The sequence below is a fragment of the Pinus tabuliformis genome, chromosome 3_2 (genome assembly GCF_031772625.1).
Source record: "Pinus tabuliformis cultivar Carrire ecotype Pingquan chromosome 3_2, CPIR1, whole genome shotgun sequence".
Taxonomy (NCBI): domain Eukaryota; kingdom Viridiplantae; phylum Streptophyta; class Pinopsida; order Pinales; family Pinaceae; genus Pinus; species Pinus tabuliformis.
The window spans coordinates 950,219,504-950,240,957 of record NC_142302.1 but is presented as its reverse complement, the minus strand read 5'-3'; the positions used below and the strand labels follow the sequence as shown (position 1 = coordinate 950,240,957).

General features: G+C 38.9%; 1 protein-coding gene across 1 annotated transcript in view; it reads right to left on the bottom strand.

Moving 5' to 3' along the window:
• Positions 1-21,454, bottom strand: part of LOC149183788 (phytochrome-associated serine/threonine-protein phosphatase-like) — a 209,884-nt gene that overhangs the window by 136,182 nt on the left and 52,248 nt on the right. The window lies entirely within an intron of this gene.

Genomic DNA, 21,454 nt, shown 5'->3' with positions numbered 1-21,454 from the left:
TTGAAATGCAATCCAAGATATTAAAGCACGGCAATAATCAAATTGTGTTTTTTCAGGATAATCTATAACAAATTCACTATAATCATCAGTCACTGATATCATTTAAGAACAGGGTCTGTCATATCGTGATTAAAGATGAAGGTCATAAATTGGATTGGTAGTAGACTTAAGTTCAATTTGCCCATGAACATAAATGTAAATAACATGTTTTATTAGTTAAACCAGTCTCCATCAGGAAGAAAGTCTTGCAAGGACATCGGAAAATATTGCTTAAAAGGAAATGACTAAAAAGCCAAATTCTGAAAAATAATTAAGCCATGAAGGAATAAAGAAAGCATCTTCTCATTAGTTTGTTGAGAAAACAAACTTGAGCTAGCAAACATAAATTGCATTGTTGCATCAAAGCATTTCTAATTGGTCGGACATAAGTTTAAGCCTGGACGCAAAGCTGCTCTATCCCACCAAAAGTCATTTCTTATGGAAGTCCGGAAAGTATGCGTCAGGCCTTCAGCCTAAGAATGCCTTCACTAAAAAAATATGCATATAGGACCAAAGTAAATAGAGTGGTGTTAGTATTAATGTAGAATGAAATCTCACACCAGGGATCTACCATTGGAGTAATCTAAGCTACCCAAGTTTCCGGAAAGAAGAAACAGGAAAAATATCAGAAATGGGTATCCAGAACAGCCATAAGCTCCTCCCATATTTCTGACAAATGACGGGTTGGGATCATCAAAAAGACCTATGAAAAAATATATAAGATAAAAAAACAAAAAACAAAAAAAAATTCCAAAACATAGGGAAGATTAACCTAACCATGATACATACAAATACCTTTCATGATTTCATCAATTTAAATGTTTCACAAGACATTGATCACAAAATGACACTATATTGACACTCAAATGAGTCCTGTTGCTGCAAATCTAGCAGGCCTAGCACAAAGTCCCACTAGGCAAACTAGACCTTATGGCGACAAAAGAAAGGGTTGTCATTGACACTTCAGCAACCTTTCTCTTGCTCTTTAGTGGTATTTGACCACAAGGGAGACTTCCCTAAATTCACCTTAAGGATATTCAATTACCATGGCTCAAGGTGATTGTTATGAGGTCTATAAGATGGGATAAAGTACAAGCAGAGCCTATAAGGCCTAAATGTTCTACGCCAAAATTCAAGTACTTAATTCCTAGACTAATTTGATGCCTGTTATAAGTTAGGGTGTTGCTAATTTTCAATGATAGGGTACACAATGTCATATAATAGCCAAAGGAAAAGGCCTCCCAATGGACAATCAACAAAGGGAACAAGGACTTCCAATGAACATCAAGGATTAGGGTTTTTTAATGGATTTCTATTGTTGAAAACATGCATAAACAGCAAATTAAAGATGACGTCGGCCCTAAAGAGGGGAGTTTCATCATGCATCAATGCTAGATATTGCTTTTGTATTATTTATTGATGAAATTCCTACTTTATGAAACATTCACGTCAAACTTAAATTCACTTTTTAGCAATTTTTAACATAAAAAACCCTAGCCACTAACCCTAGGTATCTAGGAAAAGATAGAAGAGGAATTTATTTAATTAAATGGATTATAAACACAATTATGATAAGTGCCTTATCCTAAATGGGCTTAATGGAGTCTTCTAAGGGAAAATTCACTGAGAATGATTTGGATAGAAAAAGGGGAATCACTAGGGCATCCACTCTAAAAACCCCAACTATTTTCCTCTTGAGGGGAGAATTTAAATATAAGGAATACACATTCAGAGTTTCCTTATAGGTTTCAAATAAAACAATTTTGCATGCTATAAAGGAGCAAGATTTCAACATAGATTTAGCATTTAATCATGGCACAAAATAGAAACCCTACTACACATGTATTATGCAAAATATAGAAAATAGGCATGAAACTTACAAAATTCTCCAAAGAAACACTTCATTCAATCCCAAGAAAACATATCCACACAAAATTCCATCTCCAAGAGAATTTGCACCATAGAAAAGTCACATTTAAGTCCAAGTAGAGAGGACTAATTTGCACTCTTGTGGAAAAGAAGAGTGATGTAAGTATGATCATCAAAAATGAAATAAGGAAGCCTCTTTTTATATGACATATAACAACCCTTATTTTCACAAATTTACAAGAAAAGACCTAAAACAAGCTTGCTTTAAGTGTTCAACAAGTGAGAGGTTTCAAGCCAACCTCACAATAGCTCAAAAAACATAAAAAAAAATGCCAAAATAGCCCACGCATGTTAGAAATAGGCTTCTCCACAATGACTTCATCCTCCATAAGTGCTCAGTATGCCACAAGCAAGTGATAAATGGATCATGAGTGCTCCATACTCCAAGTAAAAGCTTGACATATCATGGGTATGCCTCCAAAAATTCCTCCAAACCATGATGTCATCACCAAGGTGCCCTACATTACCCTTCTAATAGCAAAAGGGGCGATGTGGCACCATCATGCTCAAGCGTTGGGGCCTACTAGTGATGTGCAAGCCCTCCCCTGTCATCTCAAGGATAACCATCATCATTCAAGCTCCAGAACGAGCAACATCCATCAAGTAGTGTCAAGGGCAACCTAAGGGCATCGTGAATCCATCTAGGCAGATCAACAATAAATCTGACACCAATACTCAATGGCTCAATGTTTCAGCGATCTGGAGTACTCAAGGGAGTCTAATACCATGTGGAACCATCTCTTAGCCCAACGCTCTCCTCTAAATGGGAAACATTACATCAACAAGGTCAAAAGTTCAGAACTACTCTCTAGATTGGGTAAAAAGACTTCTAGAATGTTGTTGAATGGGATGAGAATCATATCTCAAGAGGCCTTTGCTGCTATGATAACATCACCTAATGAAACCCTCTCAATATCAAGTGAAATCAACAATCATTAGGGTCAATAATCATAGATGCATCATAGTGGACCATATCTAATGATTGGGCATAATAATACTTCACAAAAAGCTCACCTTCAAACGTCTAACTAGATCAGGATGCATAAACAATATACCTCACTTATATTAGGGATAATTAGGTCAACAACCCTATTAGGTGTTTCCATCCCCCAAGGGAAGTGACATGTCTCAGGTTAGTGCATCAATCCATAGGTGTGTGTGATAATGATGGTTGTGAAGTGGGAAGAACTTTGGGGCAAAATGCTATAGCCATGTGACCAACCGATGGGGTCCAACATCTTGAGTATATAGATGTAAAGAGTGAGCAATCATGGAGACATGAGATACCCTTTTCCTCGGCCTTCTCTTTCCACCGCTCTTGAGTGCCTTTTACTTCTTTAGGATTTGTCTTTGTTAGGGTGCATAGCTCTTGATTTTGAGATTTTCCATTGCCCCTTTAAGATGTGTTAATTTTCTTGAAACTCTGCAACTACTTAGATGAATTTACTAAAAAATCAAGGCAACTGAAAACTGAAACCAAGTTTAAATTTCACCAAGATACAGAGTTTCTTAACATTTAATATCTCGTTCAGTTGTTCCGAACTTTTTATCTGTTGAATGTTCATGTTTAATGTAGTTTGTGCCTTTTCTTGTCTCTTGTTTAGACTTAACACCTCTTCTTCCAATCTTTCACACTCCTGATTTTTCTCTTTTATTTGTTGTATCAAAATGTCCTCCACCTTCTTTGCTTCTTCAAGTTCAACTTTCAGCTTAATAATGTCTTCTGAATTTGATTCTTCTTTTACATCTTACAATAGGATCAATCAAGGCCACTGAAAACTGAAACCAAGTTTAAATTTCACCAAGACACAGAGTTTCTTAACATTTAATATCTCGTTCAGTTGTTCAGAACTTTTTATCTATTGAATGTTCATGTTTAATTTAGTTTGTGCCTTTTCTAGTCTCTTGTTTAGACTTAACACCTCTTCTTCCAATCTTTCACACTCCTGATTTTTCTCTTTTATTTGTTGTATCAAAATGTCCTCCACCTTCTTTGCTTCTTCAAGTTCAACTTTCAGCTTAATAATGTCTTCTGAATTTGATTCTTCTCTTACATATTACAATAGGATCTCTTTCTGTTTTTTATTCTTTAGTTTAAGACTTCCTATTTCATCCAAGGCACTAATCAACTCCCCCTCAAGATCTACTTCACCTTCCCCTTCTTCTTCATATTCCAGGCAATCTTTTTCAAGTTCTTCAAGGCCATCAAAATGAATTCACTGGTTCCATCTTCACTAGAGGATATGTTGGAGCTTTTAGATGCACTGCTATCTTCTTGAGCATAAATGTAATTTTCTTTTAAACCTTTTCTCTTTCTGCATTTTATTAGATTTGTTCTTCTCTTTCTGCATTTTATTAGATTTGTTCTTCTCTTTCCCTTTTGGCTGATTTTCTTCTTTCTTGTAGGGACATTTTGAAGCATAATGCCCCACTCTTCAACAATTAAAACACTTAAATAGAAGTTTTCCTTTGTACTTACCTGTACATGTCTTCAACCATCTAACAAATTTTGCTTCTTCTTCATCAGAACCTGCGCATAAACATTCATTTTCTTCTATGCACTTGTCTGCCTTGAAAGTTGCCTCCCTAGTGACTAACTTCCCTTTTGGAATTCTCATCTTGTGTGCTATCAAGGAACCAAGTAGTTGATCCTTGTTCAAAATCTCAAAGTTTGTTGTCTCTTCTATAGCTGAAACCTTAGGATTGAATTGAGATGGTAATGACCTCAATATTTTCTAAACTATTACACTTTCTTTGATTGTTTCCCCTAGACCTATCATGATATTTACAACTTCATCAACTCTTAAGAATAATTTGGCTATATCTTCATCTTCATTCACTTTTAAGGTCTCAAACTGTGTTCTATACACTCGTAATTTGGCCATCTTTACCTTTTTATCTCCTTCGTGAATATTTTCTAATTTAACCCACATAACTTTGGTTGTCTCACAATGCATTACTTTAATAAATTCAAATTCACATAAACCACTCAAAAATGCATTCATAGCTTTTGCATTAGCTACAAAATTCGGTTTGGCATCTTTGTCACTAATTGTTTCCTTTGGTTCTTCATACCCTATCATCACAGCAACCCAGACATTAAATATGTCTTCATTCTCACTTTCCATAAGGCATAGTTTGTACCAGTAAATAGAGGGGCTTTATTTGTTGAGCATCCTTCTTGACTAACAATTTTACTGACTTAGGACCTCCTTCCAATTGTTAGACAACTGTTGAAGGAACTTGGCTCTGATACCAATTGATATTTATGATTGGGAATTACTGAGGGGGGGAGTGAATCAGTAATTCATTTTTTTTTGCTTTTGCTCAACTTAATTTTCTTATTATGCAGCTAATGGTTTATGTCCGTGCTCTATTATTATTGAATTCCTTTTGCAGGTGTCAAAGAGAGAAATTTGCAGATTTATTTATCAAGAATTCAAAAACATTCACACAGCATTCAAGAACCAACACATGAAGACACCAGATATAAGTGGAAACCCCGAAGGGAGAAAACCACGAATTTTAGGCTGAAAGTGATGTGAAGGCAAGCTACTACTCCTTATTACATCAGATTTTTGTAGGCTCCAACCTACAAGAGGCTCCTACCTCAAAGGAAGCTCCAACTCCCACAAATTTTCTGCAGGCTATAACCCACAGGAGGCTCCTACCTCAACAGGCTACAACCTATTCTTTTTCAAGCTACAACATAGAAAGGGACAAAAATCTCTCAATCACAACATCAAGTCACAAATGTTGGTTACCTCATTTACAGTTTTGTTGTCAAGTCTATTGTTGCACTGCTTCTCCTTTTCACTTTGTATCTCTTCTCTTGTTGCTCATCATCTTTCTTACGCAGATTGTTTCCCTTCTGAAAAAAAGTTCTTTTACCATTCCAAGCCATCTTTTATAAGCAAGCCATCTTGGTTGTTTATATTCTTTGCAGGAATATGAAATGAAGCATTGTCTCTTGGAATTCCAAAAACTGCTCACAAACTTGTCTCTTTACTTTCAGTTCTGAAAAATAATTTGTAATATAAAATAGAGTTGAATTAAAACAGCTCAATCAATAATGATTACAAGAGACAAATCAGATTTTTATTGTCTACATTTTTTGTTCAATGAAACATATATATATATCAGCTTTTGTAATGTCTCATTTTAACAATGTTCAACCTTCACATTCAATATCATAACCTTTGTACTTCACATTTAACTTTCAATCTTTGCACTTCACATCACTTTCAGCGTTTTTCATTCAAGCTCACCAATCCAACATTTAACATCCAGCTCACCATTCCAACATTCAGCATGAATTATCACCAATGTGGTTAATGACATCAATGCGAATATTACCAACATGCATGAGAGAAATCTTTTATGCCATGCCTTCAATGAGTGCGTAAAAAGAATATGCCAAGCCTTTAATGAGAGAGTAAGAGAGAGAGTAACGTAGAGTCATCTGAGACATTAAGGAGAGAGGGGTGTGAAATATGAAAGCAAGGTGACTTGAATTTCTTTTTGATAATAATACCATAGTATCATAACGATAATGATAATATTGATAATTAAGTCAAAATTGAACTATTAGGATTGATTAATGATAAGTTGAGTGATTTTCCATCAAGTATACTTGATTACCAATTTACACAAGGTCATTTACTATTTTTGGAAAGTCATACTTGAAATGATAGACATGACTTTCAATTTTTTAAAAGTCACTCTAGAATTGTCAGAAACGAAATTTTATTTAAGGAAATTCATCCCTAAGTTGTCAATTTTCAACACTCCCTCTTAGCTAGGGAGGAATTTCTTTATGCAACAAAGATCTCAGCTTTCTCTGCTCATCTCTGTTCATCTCTACTTTGGAACAAGGATGTCTCAACCTAATGAAGAAGAATCATCATAGGGGAGATTCATCTATCACCCTATATCCACTGATTTTCCCATCTTGACACAAGCTTGGGGGATTATTACTTGTCAAAACATGACAAGGATTGCGCACAACCAAGTCTAACCTCTGCGAGGATTACCACTTGTCAACACATGACAAGGATTACGCTAAATCAAGCTTTACTATAACATTCAAGTGGTAGAACACCTGCATCCACAGACTTTGGGGGGGCTACCATTTGTCAACACATGAAAAGGATCTCACACAACCAAGATACACCCATTGGCCAAATGGGTGATAATCTCAACAAGCCCAGCTTGTGGGTAGGATGCATAATGGGGTATACTCTACGCACGTCTCAGACTTGATGGAATGGGGGATTACCACTTGTTAACACATGACAAGGATCACACACATCCTACAATCAAGAGTTCCCTCAACCCCAAGAGCTCTCCTGGCTCCATTCCCGACTTGTGAGCTCAAACAAGAGGGAAGAGCATAGCTTAATGTTCTAGATCATCCATGACCGCCCCCACCAAAAAGGGTCACATCTGTAAATCCAAGATCCTTTTTGAATACCAAGAACTTCGCTTTCGGCAAAGGCTTGGTATGTCTGTCAGTTATTTTATCATCAATTGCAATATGATGGATCCTCGCATAATGACTAGGTACAGTCTACATAATGACATGTGTAATTGTGATTTTATGTAATAGATGAAAAGAAGAAAAATAAAATTATTATTGTAATGCTTGTCTCATGGGTTTCATGAGCAAGGAATTTTATTTTAGTGATGGCTCCCATTGTGAGTCTTTAGGATTTGTCATCTAGTCATAAAAGTCAATTTGAGTCTATGTCATGTATGAAGGACCCTTCTTGGGCATATTACATTTTGTATGAGTCATTAGATAAGTATAATTAGCCCTCCAAGACCAAGCAAAGTCTCCTCATGTCGGCTTCAAAAGGAATAATAAAATCTCTACAAAAGACACATCAGCTCATCCTCCTGTCATGTCAGCTTATTATGATGACAAAAAAACTATAAATAGGGTTGTTCATACTCCATTACAGCGCAGAATTTCAAAGATGAATTAGGTCAAGGTCTGAAATAGCAGGACTGCAGTAAGTAGTGCAAAGTCACACAAAGGAAGCCTCTCTCCAAACGAAGAAGGAATGAATAAAAAACCAGTTGATTTGGGTTCTTTAAGGGTTGATATACATCACGTATGCAAGAAGAAGGATCATTTGGCCCTAGCTGATAGCCTATATTTTGTGTCTCTTGTCACTTTATGGTTTATACATTGGTAGTTGTTTGTTGAAGAAGAACACTGATAACCTCAGTAAAAGAAGATCCTAATCTAAAGAAGTAAAAAGTACTCACAAGCAGTTACTAATAGAAGAGAAATCACTTAATCTCTATGCCCTAGATTTCTCAAAATGGTTTCAGAGCTCAGGTGACTAAGTCAAGGAAGGGCATCTTATCAAGGGACACTCAAGGATCAAATTTCAAGGAAGGCATCAAAGCAAAGATCATCTTGAAGTCAAAGGAAGCATCATAACCCTAGATCAAAGAAGTCTACAAAGAAGTATTGGGATCATCATCAAGAGGGAGAAGGCCAAAACCCTACATCTACTCAAGTTAAAGTGTTTTGAAGACTATTCATCCAAAGAAAGCTAGATCAAAAGGCGGTGTCATCTCACTCTTTGTGGGATCAAGGATCATTCTTGAAGAAAACTACCTTCATCAAGGAGAAGTTTTCTATCCTCTATATCATCATCAACATCAAGAAAGCAGTAAGAAGAAGGAGCATCCTATCAAGTAAGTATATTTATGTCCACATCTGAATCTGTCAAAATGTCTTTTTGCAAGGAAAGCAACAAATTGGTTGGGGCTTCAAACTATCTTGCATGGAAGAAAAGGACAAATCTGAATCTCATTGAAAATGAGGTGATGGAACATGTCAAAGGATCTATCACAAAACCAGGAGAGGAAGATGCTCAAGCTCTTGCCAAGTATATGAAAGGGGAAGTTAGGGCTCAAAGGATTCTCATAGAATCCATCAAGGATCCCCTCATCCCATATGTATCTAAACTCGAAACTTCAAAAGAAATCTATGACAAACTGGTAGAGTTGTATTCTGTAAGCACTGCTAGAGAATTCATCTCATTAAGGCAAGAACTCTACAAGTTGAAGATGTCTAGGGAAGATGGAATAGCCTCATACTTTATGAGGATATCTGAGATCCGGGATCAACTACAAGATCTGGGAGAAGTCATGTCTGATAGTGAAATGACTACAGTTGTATTAAACGCACTACCTGAGGAATGGGGTAACTTTACTTCAAGTATTTATGTGAAGAAAGAAGCTACTCCATGCCAAGATCTATGGTCACTATGCAAGATTGAAGAATCTAGACTAAAGGCCAAATCTGATGTAGGAGTAGGTGAGCAAAGTCAAGCTTATGCTACAAAGACAAGAAGAAAAGGAAAATTTGGAAAGTCTGGTTCTTGGAAAAAGAAAAGGGACGTGTCTAAGATTCAATGCTATGGGTTTTAGGAATATGGGCACGACAAAAGAGATTGTCCTAAGGTCAAGAAGGCCAACAAAAGAGGAAGAGAAGAAGCCCATATCGGCAAAGAAGTAGAGGAATCTGAAAAGAAGAAGCCCAAGAAAGAGGAAGAGCTCTATATTACTAAGATAGTCTTCCTCACCTAAGTTCTTCTCAAATTCCGAAGTCTTCTATTGTAATATATGGCTATCACGATTCACTAAATAGGATGCATCAAGGCATCATAGAAGTATTGAAAGCAAGAGCTCGGGACATCATCAACGAAAAGCACAAAAGAGGGTTTGGAAGTCAAGGATATAGCTCTTAGGAATCTCATTGGGAACATAAGTGGCAAGGTCATCTAGTACAAGGTTCATCATACATCTATCAAAAGGAAACATTTGTTGATGGGGATACTTTAGATCCTCAAAATTCTCTGATGGAATCTTCATTGAAAGGTTCACCGATCATGAGGAAAAGCAAGTGTTTCATCAAGAATTCCAATCTTGTGGAATTCATGGGATGATGGTATGATGACATAAAAGTGAAGCAGATCAAGGGATTGAAGCTCTTTCAATCAAGGAAGTTGTTGTAGGAAGTTTGGATGACCCAAAGGAAAAATGAGGTATGTATGCTTACATTTGATATTGTGGAAGTCATGTCATATGGTTGCAGGTATCATGAACCAATGCTCTATCTTAAGAGCATGATCAAAAGAAAGGATCTCCTCCCTCAAAGGGATGCAGGAATGCATGGATCACACATTCACTAGATGAAATCAACATAATATGTCCTCATATGAAGTATGAGGTGGTTGACTACAATTGAGGAACTTTCATTAGAAGCTCCTGGGAATGAAATGTGTGAAGAAAGGAAGGAAAATATCATGGAATATGCAACCATGGTAAAGGCAATCAACATCCGAAAGACCACAAAGATTTGACTAGGATATCTCCATGGAGGATATGAAGACTCTGATGGAGTCTGAAAAAGAAAGAGACGCCTGACAATATATATCTTTGGGAGATGTGTCGATATGTATGCAGGATGTTGATGCAAACCAAAAGATGTCATGATGAAATACCATCACAAAGGTAATGTTGATTTTAATGTTCATTCCTTTATTTTTGAACAAATATCTAGATGGGTTTATGCAGGGTTGCTGAGGGAAGATCTATGGATGTCTTCCACCACCGATGCACATATAGTAGGATGAAAGATCCTTAAGTAAACATGGCATGAAGAAAGCAGCATGGCATGAAGGAAGACTAGATATGGATGGATGGATCACTTTCCGATGATGACATGGCTGACTCATGAATGAAGGTGATGGATGGTCGGTGCCCTATGTAGACGTCCCAAACATGAAGACTCCTAGATAACGAAAAGAAGTTCATGACATCGTGACAAGGAGTTCTTCAAGCAGCTGGTTGTCCCATCATCTCCACCTAAGGAGCTATTGCAGGTCCCTAATTAAGAGGGAGAGGGAGAGATAGACACGTCATTCTTGTCTTCACTTGGGAAGACAGAATGGAGGATTAGGTAAACATCTGGCATCTGATGCTCTTTGAGGATGTATTAGGGCAGCCAAGATAAGAGTAGTCGTTGAGGACCGATATTCTTTGAGGACTAGGAATCCAAGATAAGAATAGTCCTAGTGGAACACACCCTGAGAACCCCGGCGGAGTATGTTCCGAGAGAGATAATGATGAAGGGTGTTGCCAGCATTGTGCTCAGATCTCGTAGAGAGATAGAGTTGTTAGTCAAGGCCTTGCTATGTGACAATCCTGGTTTATATGATGTTAAACAGATGGGTTAACAATTTGACTCTTCTTATGAGAAATTCTTCAGATTGAAAATGACCAAGTACCATTATGAATACCTCCCTAGTTAAGAGGGAGTGTTGAAAAGTAACTAGGTTCGGTATTCAAAATGACATGTGTAATTGTGATTTTATGTAATTGATGAAAAGAAGAAAAATAAAATTATTATTGTAATGCTTGTCTCATGGGTTTCATGAGCAAGGAATTTTATTTTAGTGATAACTCCCATTGTGAGCCTTTAGGATTTGACATTTAGTCATAAAAGTCAATTTGAGTCAATGTCATGTATGAAGGACCCTTCTTGGGCATATTACATTTTGTATGAGACATTAGATAAGTAAAATTAGCCCTCCAAGACCAAGCAAATTCTCCTCCTCGTGTCGACTTCAAAAGGAATAATAAAATCTCTACAAAACACATGTAGGTTGATCCTCCTGTCATGTCAGCTTATTATGATGACAAACAACTATAAATAGGGTTGTTTGTACTCCATTACAGCGAAGAATTTCAGAGATGAATTCGGTCAAGGTCTGAAATGTTAAAATTGGCAACTAGGGCCAAACTCCATGTGGGTCTACTTATTTATGAGTCTTATGACATCTGATATTTTTCTTGGATTCCTCTCATCGAGAAGTATAGGATTGATCTAAAGATCATCCAATTCCGACAAGTATTCATGGAGATATGAATTTATTTGTGTTATGTGACAATTCGTCAAGGTCGGCCAGCAACCAAATTACCCCCACTTGTCCTCCACGTTTTAGTATAAATAGAGGTGCCTTGCAAGTCATTTGAGACTCACCTCTTGTGATCTCTTCTCTCCATTGTTTTGGGTTTTAGTGGAAGGGGAAGTCCCCAAGAGGATACGTTGTCCTAAGAAGAGGTCTACCATGCCCTAACACAATTCTACAAGGGACTAGGATACAGTCAAACAAAGGACTAGGACACAGTCAAGCAAGGGACTAGAACGCAATAAAAAAAGACTTATATGCTGGTTGCAATAGCCCTAACCGTTGAGATGAAGAAGCCCTACTTATAGTTAAGTAGAAGCTCAAACGTTGTCCTAAATGAGGGATGCCCTAACTATTGTTCCCATTGAAACGCAGTCATGAAGGATACATCCTATCGCTGTCATGAAGAGATCCTATCATTGTGACCTTAACGCTATCATGGAGGATCTATCCTACCCTAGCCGCAGTAAGGAAGTAAACACAGAGATCTAGCTGCTAACCTAACCCTAAACGTAGACCCTAAGACGTTGCCATTATATGTCCTATACGCAGTCATTTAGACGCAGAGTTAGGAGGGTCATATTATGCCCTAACCGCAAAGAATAGAGGGCTAATGACTGTATAAATGAGGACTAAAGACAGGCCCTAACGCTGTCATAGAAGTGAACCTAAACACTCTCATGGAGATAGCCCTATCACAGTCATAGAAGAAGGCTTAACGCAGGCATGAATAAAGGTACCCCATATGCAGTTCTAAGGAGAGGTCTACTCATTGTTACAAGAGACTCTCAAATGCAGCAAGAGGAAAACCCAGATCCGCACCGCTGGTTAGTCTCATGGTAGAAGGACGCAAGGAGGAATGTGCTTGTATCATTCTCAGCACACTTGTAATAAGATAGTCTTCAAATGGACGGAGCAGAAAAGAGGCACTATATTATCTCACAGTTTATGGATCTGCCTCCTTGCTATATTAATATGTATATCAGTGATAGGTCTCAGTATATATATACACGTGTATGGGTGCTCCTTCATGGTTTGTGTGCAATGAGAGGAAATAGTATCACATGCATTGGTGATGTTTTGAAGTCACTCTCTTCAGCGTTGCTATGTGCTAGGCCACGGGCCATAGCACCATAGCTAAAACTACCTTGGGGCTGTTGTCTTAGGATTGTTTGGAGTTTGTTTAGATCAGCCATTCAACACAGTGTTGGGTGCAGCTTGGTGTTGGGTGCAGCTTGGATGGATGCAGCATGGACAATGAATGCATTGACTGTTGGGTGCAGCATGAATGGTGCATGAATGCAGTACACTGTTGATTGCAGCGTGGTTAATGCAGCACACTGTTGGGTGAAACATAGTGATCATGAATGGTGCGGCATAGTGCAGCATGAATGGTGCGGCATAGTGCAGCATGGTGTAATGAAGTGCAGCACAGTGATGGGTGCAGCACAGTGATGGGTGCAGCACAGTGATGGGTTCAGCATGGTGATGGAATCACCTGTGTTCAAATCTGCTACCTCATGTATCATCTTCCTAGAGAAGATCTATGCTCTTATTTTGTCAAGTCAAAATGTTAACTTCTGATGTATACGTAGTATGCACTATCTCTCTCTCTCTGTTGAACTATTGAAGAATATAAGAAGAATTGATCAAGGGTTTCCCCACATTGGGGTTTGTCCCTAGCTGGCGCCACATCTTGTGTCCTCTTGTCTTGGCATGTCTTATGCGATTTATGTTTATGTTCTATCTGCATTTTACTATCATGCTAAATGTGATTGCTAATCTAGAATTGATATTAAGCTATTATGGAAAATTGAAGTAAATTTGCTCTCAGCATAGAACATACCTAAAATTAACATCGCAACACTGCAGTAAGTAGTGTGAAGTCACACAAAGGAAGCCTCTCTCCAAGCGAATAAGGAAGGAATAAAAGGTGAGTTGGTTTGGGTTGTTTAAGGGCTAATATACATCACGTATGCAAGAAGAAGGATCATCTGCTGCAAGGAAAGTCGAGACCATATCAGCCATCATAGAAGGACGAGTCATGCAAAAGGTCAAGTCTAAAGTGCAAATCAAAGTATAGTAGAAGTAGTCTCCATCCTATACGAAGGAATCAAGGGTACTTCTCACGTGCTAGGGCTTCTAAAGAAATCGAGAATTACAGATCTGCAACAAGAGGTCGATAATCTAAAGTATAGCCGAAGTGCAGAGGAAGGCAAGCATTTGGACCAAGTGTTAACTTGAGCACAAAGGAGAAGCAGTGGAAGAGAAGCTTTGTGTCTTGGTCTTGGAGAGGCAAATAGGTCAAGGGTCTTGATCTTGGTATTCGTCAATTGGAATCTCTATAAGAAGAATAATTTGTTAGGGTTTTCCTCTCAAAGAGTCAGGTTTTGGCCCTAGCTGATAGCCTATATTTAGTGTCTCTTGTCTCTTTATGGTTTATACATTGGTAGTTGTTTGATGAAGAAGAAGACTAATAACCTAAGTAAAAGATCTTAACCTAAAGAAGTAAAAAGTACTCACAAGCAGTTACTAATAGAAGAGAAATCACTTAATCTCTATGCCCTAGATTTCTCAACATGCAACACATCCCAGATATAGTGATAGTTAATCTCAATGTGCTTGGACTTGTCATGGAACACGAGATTTTCCGCACGTTGAATCACACTCTTATTGTCGTAGTATATTACTGTCGTATCTAGTACATACTCAAACAGCTCTCCAAAGAGCTTCCTCAGCCATATTACCTCACAGTTAGCTATGCTAGTAGCAATGTACTCGGCTTCAGCGATGTTAAGGGCTATAGACTTCTGTTTTCTGCTTATCCAAGATATCATCACAGATCCCAAGCTAAAGAAGCATCTAAATGTGCTCTTTCTGTCAACAAAGTTACCAGCCCAATCAACATCAAGTACCCATGTAGTCTCACATCTGTGGCAGTATATCTAAATCCAAGATTGATGGTCTATGCAGGTATCTCAGCACATGTTTTGCAGCAATCCAGTGTGAATGTGATGGCTTAATCATATATTGGCTAGAGTATTGGCTGCAAAACATATGTCCAGTGTAGTTTTCAATTGAACATCAATGCCCCAATCAGTTGTCGATACTCAGAAGGATTAGCCAAATCAAGTCCTGCAACTTCACTACATAACTTTTTAAAATTTATTTCCATTGGTGTATTCATGGACTTACATTTTGTCATACCAAATCTTTCCAGAAGCTTGACAACATATTTTCCTTGAGAAAGGAAAATCTCACCAGGTCTCTACCATACCTCTAGGCCCAGAAAGTAGTGCATCAAATGAAGATCTTTCATTTCAAATTCAGAAGCTAACTCCCTCTTACACTGGAGGATAAGAGGTTCTCCACCTGTCAAGAATAAGTCGTCAACATATAATACCAAAATCAAAGGCATACCTTGGACCATTTTGAAGTAGAGATTTGGATCAGCATTGCTTCTAGTAAAACCAAGCTTCATCAAGAAGTTATCAATGCGAGCATACCAGGCTCTTGGGGCTTGCTTCAATCCATAGAGAGCTTTCTTCAGTCTACACACGAGTTTTCCTGTCATGTACTTCAAAGCCTTGTGGTTGCTCCACAAATACTTCTTCCTTGAGGAAGCCATGTAGAAAAGCAGTTTTCACATCCATTTGGTGAAGAGTCCATCCCTAGCTAGCAACTAGAGCCACAACAGATCGGATGGTAGTATATTGAGCAACAAGTGCAAAATCTCATCATAGTCTATTCTCTCTTTTTGAGAGAAACCTCTAGCCACAAATCCAACTTTATATTTATCAATACTTCCATCCGCACCATGCTTAATTTTGAATAACCATTTAGAAGTCACAACAGACTTACCTCGGGGTCTTGGAACTACTTCCCATACATCATTATGTATGATTGACTCATATTCTTCGATCATTGCATCTTTCCATACTTGATTTTGCGTTGCTTCTTCAAAGGTTCATGGTTCAACCTGAATAATGTTGTTCATGGCTACAATGTATCCCTGGAACCAACATGGTTTCTTGATTTCTCTGAAGGTTTCTCTGGGGGAAGCATGTCTATCTACATCTTGTAGAGTGTCACAAAGCCATAATGTCTCTTTCTAGCGGGAGGATCACATGGAGGAAGATCCAAGGGGTCCATGGGTTCATCAGCAAGATCAGGCTTAGGCTCAAGATCTTTTTAAGCATGCAAGGCATCATCCTAACTTTCAACATTAGCAGGAGGAGAGTCTCTTGCCTTTCCAAGAGTTGCATCTTCATCAAATGTTACATCCTTGCTAAACTCTATAGTTCTTTGACCAGGCATGTATATTTTGTAAGCTTTAGAATTTTCACAATAACCAACAAACGTACCTTTCTTACCTGAAGCTTCCAGCTTGTTCCTCTTTTCCTTTGGCACATGAAAGTAGACAAGGCCACCAAAGATCCTCAAGTGCCCAACAGACTTTTTCAAGAGTCTTGTTGTTTAAGGCTCATTGTGGAGATCTAGTTTGGACATAACAGCGGTGTTAATAGCTTCTCCCCATAGAAACTTTGGTAGCTTCTGATCATGCACCATAGCATTGATTGCTTCCATGATAGTTTTGTTCTTTCTTTCGGTAACACCGTTTTGTTTGGGTTATATGGTACAATGGTCTCTTTCCTAATTCCATCTTCTTTGCAGAAGTCAATGAAATCATTTGAAGTGAACTCTTGTCCATTGTCAGATCTAAAGATTTGATCGGCTTTCCAGTTTATTTTTCTACCAGAGCTCTGAGGTCTTTGAACATGTTAAATGCTTGACACTTGTTTTCAAAAAGAAAAACCATGTTTTGCGAGAAAAATCATCTATGAAGATTATATAATACAAGTAGCCACCAAGAGAAGTTACAGGCATTAGTCCACCTAAATCAGAATGTATAAGATGAAATACCTTATTGGTTTTGCTTTTGTTTGAAGGGAATGGTCCTTTTACATGATTTCCACTCGTGCACCCTTGGCAGACCCCATCATGATCCACTCTAATCTTTGACATTCCAGAAACCATCTTTCTCACATGAGGCAATGCTTTATAGTGCAAATGAGCAAACCTTTTGTTGATTTTTGGTAGCATCGGATGTTGCTCTAGCCTTGAAATTTGGAAGAGAGGCTAAAGCACATGAGATCTCCAAGGCCCAGAAATCGTTTTGAGAAATTCCACCCGGATGAGGAGTTATTAAAATAATTAATATTTTTAATGGGTTCCTAAGTCTAAACTTAGGAAGATAAAAATATTAATGGGTATTAATAAAGATAAGGGTGAGAAGCTTTTAAGAGATGAGGATCAACTCTGTTTTAATCTTAACTGTTGATTAGGGACTTAATCTCGGTCGTTGATTCGTCAACAAGAAAAGTATAAGAGAAGACTTGAGGATTATTTGGAGACACACCAGCAGATACTCAGTATCTCAAGGAAAATTGATTCTCAAGTAGAGGAGATCGATTTCAAAGGGAGAGTTGCAAGGTGGAGGAAGAGCAGGGCATTAGCAGCAGGCAATGACTGAGGAGGAGGTGACGCAGGGACAGTGGAAGACATCGCAGAGAGAGAGACGTAGTCTAGAGAAGAGACGCAGAGCTGATGCAGAGGAACGCAAAGCCACTCAAAGCCACGCTGGGTTAATCAGAGTGATGCAAGGGTGGGAGCAAGGTCTCCAAAGTGTCAAAAGGTCTCAGAGGGAAAGCCTCAGGTGTTTTCTTTCAGTTTCTTTGTAAAATCATTCCTTGTAAAAGCAATTGCTGCTGAAGATTAATAAAACCCTCATCTGTTGCACCGATTTTCCCACGTTGGGTTTTTCTGGGGACAATTGTCCAAAAATAACTGTGTTGAGGTGATTGGTTCTTGTGCATGTATTTTTTCTTTGGGTAATTGTGTGATAACTACAGTAGAATTTATTTTAATATTTGTTGAAGGGATTTCATAAATAACTTATTGTGAATAATAAGTAGGTGAAATAAATCAGTTGCTGCAGTAGTAGGATTTTAGTTTAGAAATTTTCACATGGTATCAGAGCAGAGATCCGGCAACAAGAAAGGAAAATCAATTATGGGTCAAGAGCATCATGCAGAGGCATCCACTCAAGGGGACTCGCGCTGATTTCCAGAAGAATGCACAAGGGGCATAAATTACGATTATTCTATGTTAGCTTCCAGATTGGAAGAAAAAGTCGCTTGCTTAGAAAGCTCTACCTCCTCAGAGGTTTGGTATATAGACAGTGGAGCTTCCTGGCATATGACAAGAATCCGAGAGTTTTTTTCGGACTATCAGGAAGAAAGAATGAATTTTCAGATCACCATCGGCAATAAGGCAAAGTGTACTCCAATAGGAAGAGGTACTATAGTTTTTCAAACCGAAACAAGAGAAAGGCTTCGGGCAACCAATGTGTTGCATGTGCCAGGATTGGGGATGAACTTAACTTGCGTATCTCAACTTCAAAACAAGGGATATGACGTTTTCTTCATTAAGGAGAAAGTATATGTCAAACACCCGAGCTGGAAAAAGAAGGCTCAAATTGGAATCAAAAGTAACAGGTTGTACAGGTTGTAGCTAGAATCACCAATGGCACTAATAGGCAATAATGGAGGCAAAGATTTGAATGAGCTGCGGCACAGGAGGATGGGAGACTTACACCATGGGGCCCTGAGAATTCTCAGGAAAATAGTATCAGGAGTTCCAAAACTAATACTGAATGGAATGATGTATGCAGAGGGTGCGCTCTGGGCAAGTATGTCAAAGCAATGTTTTCCAGAAGTAACAATAGGGCTAAGAGTGTGCTAGGATTGATATACTCAGTCACCTGCGTACCGATGTCCACAAAGGCTCTTAGTGGTTCCGAATACATCATCACCATCTTCGATGACCATTCCAGGAAGACTTGGATCTAATTTCTGAAAACCAAGGATGAGGTTTTAGGATGATTCAAAGAGTTCAAGGCTCTAGTGGAGAATCTGACAAGAAAGAAGATAAAAGTGTTGTGCTCAGACAATGGTGGAGAGTATGTTGACAAGGACTTCACCGATTTTTGCGCTAAGGAAGGCATCAGAAGAGAGTGGACAGCTCCCTACAATCCGGAGCAGAATGGAGTAGTAGAAAGGAAAAACGGGACTATTGTGGAAGTAGCTAGGGCAATGTTGTATGATCAGGATATGCCTAAAATCCTGTGGGCAGAAGCATGCAGCACGACAGTTTATGTCCAGAACAGGACTCCTCACAGAGCATTGGGCAAAATCACTCCAAAGAAGGTCTTCACTGGGAAGACACCTGAAGTCAGTCATTTCAGGATATTTGGGAGTTTAGTGTATTGTCGTATACCCGAAGAGAAGAGAAAGAAATTAGATCAAACTACTAAGAAAGGATATCTTGTGGGATATAGCGAGAATGCTAAGGCATATAGAGTCTATCTTCTAGGGAGTAGGAAGGTAGTAGTTTGGCAGGATGTAAAGTTCATGGAAGACAAAGCTTTCAGGAAATCCCGAGAAATGCCTTCTGAGGAGCAGTGGAAAAACGAGTCTTTGGTCAAACCACTTCAGCCAGCAGAAACTAGTACCAGAAATTCTCTTGAAGACAAAGCTTCAGAACAAGAAGAATCTCAGGAAGAGGAAGAGTAGATAGATGTGCCTACTACAAGTGGAAGAACGAGTCGGGAACTCCGACAGATTCTACGAGATGCAGAAGACTTCATTGGTGCACCCAGGATTAGTAAAAGGGAGTGAAGACAGCCAAACACGTACCAGGCCTTAGTAGCTCGGGTTGGGAACCTTCTAGTTTTTAGAAGGTCGTTCAACATCAAGTATGAGCGGATGCTATAGTGGAGGAATACAACTCCATAATGATCAATGATGTCTGGGAAGTGGTACCTAGGCCTCAGGACAGATGAGTGGTAGGTTCGAGATGGATCTACAAGGCCAAATATGTTGTAGACGACAGTGTGGAGAAATACAAAACCAGGTTTGTGGCTAAGGAGTAGGCTCAGAAGGAAGGGATAGACTATGAAGAAACCTTCGCCCCAGTAGCCAGGTATACTTCTATTAGAACCGTGATATCTCTTGCAGCACAGATGGGATGGGAGATTCATCAGATGGATGTCAAGACAGCATTCTTGAATAGGGTAATAGAAGAGGAAGTATACATTGAACAACCATAAGGTTTTGAGACACATAAGAAGAAATCTCATGTATGCAGATTAAAGAAAGCCTTGTATGGACTTAAACAAAGACCTAGGGCATGGTACAGTTGAATTGATGGCTACTTGCAGAAGAAGGGGTTCGTCAAGAGTGACACAGACCCTAATCTCTACTATCTGGTCGTAGAGAATGAGCCTCTAATCCTAGTGTTATATGTGGATGATCTATGTGGATGATCTCTTCTTGACAGGATCATCCAGGCTCATCAAACACTGCAAGAAGAACCTATCCACAGAATTCGACATAAAGGATTTGGGACAGATGCATTATTTTCTGGGGTTGGAAGTTTGGTAGCAGAAGGGTGAGATCTTCGTGGGACAAGGGAGATATGCTACAGAAATCTTGAAGAGATTCAGGATGCAGGACTGTAGACCTATAGCTACTCCAATAATCACCAACTGGAAGAAGATTGATGCATCAAAAGATAAAGACGTTGATCCCACCTTGTACAGGCAGCTTATAGGGTCCCTGATGTATCTGGTCAATACTAGGCCAGACATTTGTTACGCTGTCAACACCCTCAGTCAGTTCATGGTGGAACCTAAGAGGGCGCAATGGGCAGCAGCCAAACATGTTCTCAGGTATATACAAGGAACAGTGGAGCATGGACTATTGTACACCAGAGGCAATGACATCAGGCTGAGTGGGTTCAATGACGAAGATTGGGCTGGAAGTTCAGTAGATCATAAAAGGACAATTGGGTACTGTTTCAACATTGGATCAGGAATGACCTACTGGTGTAGTAGGAAACAAAAATCTGTGGCTCTGAGCTCAACTGAAGCAGAATATATGGCAGCTAGCACAGCTTCGTGCGAAGCCATATCGCTTAGGAAATTGACTGTGAATCTATTCAGGAGGAGGATGGAAGCAACCAAGATCGTGTGTGATAATCAAAGTTGCATCAAGCTCTCTGAGAATCCAATATTTCATGATCAGTCGAAGCACATTGATATCAAGTGTCACTTTATCAGAGACTGTGTCCAACGAGGGGTAATACAGTTGAGATACACTCCTACAGGAGAACAAGTGGTAGACATCCTCACCAAGGCTCTAGGAAAAACAAAGTTTGTCTATTTCAGGGAGAATATGGGGATGGTAAAGAATCCATTTCAGTAAAAGAAATGGATGTGTTAGAAGTTACAGTGCAGCAATTAGTAGTGGCAGTGCTATGGGCAGCATGATGCAGCGTGTTGAGAGGGAACTGCAGTACAGGGGCAGCAATGGTAGTGGTAGTGTCATGGGCAACAGTACAGGAAGCAACAGCGTAGGGGATGTGAGGCA